The sequence below is a fragment of the Brassica oleracea genome, chromosome C5, assembly GCF_000695525.1.
Source record: "Brassica oleracea var. oleracea cultivar TO1000 chromosome C5, BOL, whole genome shotgun sequence".
Taxonomy (NCBI): Eukaryota; Viridiplantae; Streptophyta; class Magnoliopsida; order Brassicales; family Brassicaceae; genus Brassica; species Brassica oleracea.
In genome coordinates, this window is record NC_027752.1 from 38502084 (window position 1) to 38504823 (window position 2740).

Consider the following 2740-nt stretch of genomic DNA (forward strand, 5'->3'; position numbering starts at 1 on the left):
TCTGTTTGACTCCAAGTTTTGAGTCACTTTTGCAAAAAGCCCTTACTAGTAAGATTATGATATTACTAACTTTTTCTTATTTTAATTTTATGAAATTATCATAATTATAAAATTTTAATATTACAATTAATTATTAGTGGTTAAATAAAAGCTACCGAACTGACAATATTTTCATATATTTATTAATCTGATTTCTAATCATATAAATTAAAATTCACAAAATGTTATAAAAGATAAATATAGCTATAATTTTTTGGGTATAAAAACTGAATAAATCTAAAACCGAATAAACTATAATATATATGATTTTAATATGTAACTAATTTTGAAACTGAAATACAGAAAAAAACCAAAAAGCCGGATGGAAATCCGAATTTGTTGTGTATGTGTTTTTTTAATAATAACTAATCCACTTTCCAATCATTTCAGGAGAAGATGGGAAAGCCACATAGGCTCCAAGGGAATGTAGAACATCAGTCGAACGCCCAATGATTTCGCCACCTTGGAGAAAAGACTTACCTTTTTTTTTAATACGAGGAGACTCAGGGCCGAAGCATGTAATCCTTCCTAAACCTGAAACCAATGTAAATTACTTTCGTCTCAGCCGCCGCTCAAACTGGGGATCTCTGACACAATGGACATGATCATTTCCAGTTGAGCTAATGACTTCAGGTAGATTTATCATTTTAGATTTGGTGCATTTCTTAATTTGATGTTTTTTTGGTAAAATGTTAAAAACTTTTAACAGAAAACGTAGATACAACTAAGATAGCAAACAACCGAAAACCACATTTCAAGATATCATTTCAGCAGAAAACAGATAAAACTCAAAAGCGACTAGAGACGCCCACACCTCAGCATCCAAAACGATTTCTAATGAAGAAACACCAATTCCAACTTCAAAAGTTTTTTTTTTCCAACTTCGAAAGTTGGACATTTGTATTTGGTGTTTTTATGTTTTATTTGGAGAGATGGTATAAAATTTAACATTTCGTGTTTTGATATGCTTTCTTAATTTGGTGTTTTGTTTGGAGAGAACAACCAATTTATTCATTAAATAAATATAACAGGTTTACAAAAAGAAAAAACATACAGACCTTCCCTTATTGAATCGCACACACAAAACAAACAAAACGATAAGAAAAAAAATAATGATGAAGGATCATATGGTATCACGACCCTCCCTTGTTGAATCACACACACAAAACAAACAACCACAAACGGTAATGATCAAATTAACGGCGTTTAAGCAGAGTTAAACTCGTAATAGAAGAGATCGTCAAAACGGTCATTGGTCTGAGCTTTGCCACCATGCATCAGGAGCCCTTTCTTACCATTAATTGTCGCACACGTGGAAGCTGCCCATCCCCTGATAGCCGGAGTCTCCTGCTTCTCTTCTTTCTTCTTCTTCTTGTGGCTTCCAAAAGGGTTTCTTGTCCCATTCTTTGTCTCCTCCTCCTCTCCACCGAACTTATCTAACCTCTCCCACTTCAACGTCACTGTATCCAACGCAAAAGTCCCATCCATCAATTGTCCCGAGCCTACATGAGCTTGTGGATCCATCGCTATCTCACCTCCAAAGATCACAATGTGCTTCCCAACAACCGCACTAGCGAAAACGCTCCTCGCAGAAGGCTTCTCACCAAATGTTTGTACTTGGGTCCACTTGTTTTTAACAGGGTCATAGTAATGAACATCATCAATTTCACATCCGTTGAATCCATAAACCACCCAAACCTTCCCTTGCACTACTTCGAGGGAGGCTCCCCCTCTTATGCTAACCGATTCTCCTGGAGTTGCGCACTGAACCCACTTCTGATCAGCGATGTTGTAAGCGTCCAGGGTCTTGAGCCGCTCCTTACCACCCACTCCACCGAAAACATAAACGTGGTTCTCATCGGCTGCCATAGAGTGGAAGCTACGAGGAGTGGGTCCTTCTTCCACGGGATTTCCACTTATTCGTAGTCGTATCAAAAGAATAGAAACCGTTGTATTTTCGGGAATCGTTTCGGCCTCCAAAGACATAGAGGGCTGTTCCAACTGACACCATTCGGACGCCTAAGCAGGAGAGGTGTGGAATGTCTCCCGTGGCTGGAGCAATGGACCATTTCCCGGTCTTGAGGTCAAAGACGTAAAGGTCTTTATCAATAGGCACATTCGGTGTGAACTCGCCACCAAAGGAGTAAATCTTGTTTCCTACTTGTGCTATGGCATGTGAGCAATAGGGAAAATAGATCAAACCCTAAAGAGTAAATCGGAGCTCGAAAAAGTCTGATCCCCTAAACTTAGATCAAACCCTAAAGAGTAAATCGGAGCTTGAATAAGTCCGATCCCCTAAACCATAATTCGAGATTGATCCATTGATCAATTAAAATCAAAGTCTTAATGATTTTGAATCTCAAATCAAATCCCCTTGATCAAAGATCAAAGTTTTTCGAAATCTCCTAAAAACCCTAATTTTGGAAAATCGGCTTTAAATTGTTTGATTTAAACTTTGATTGTTTGATCACCTAGAACTATTGATAAGATTGTTTAAATTCGAATCTAAATCACTCAAACAGAAACCCTAAAAGTTTAAATCGGTTTTAAAATGTCTTTGTTTGATGATTGATGATCTGAGATGTTAGGATTGATAAATTGATTAATAGATATAATCTCAAGATTCGTAATCCTTAAGGCCTTGAAACCCTTAATCTTGATTGATATTCCTAAAGGCCTTGAAACCTTAAATCTCTCATTA

The 2740-nt window shown here is 37.0% G+C and overlaps 1 pseudogene; it reads right to left on the bottom strand.

The window, feature by feature from the left end:
- Positions 1-1245: 1245 nt before the first annotated feature.
- Positions 1246-2740, bottom strand: part of LOC106292513 — a 7384-nt pseudogene continuing 5889 nt past the window's right edge.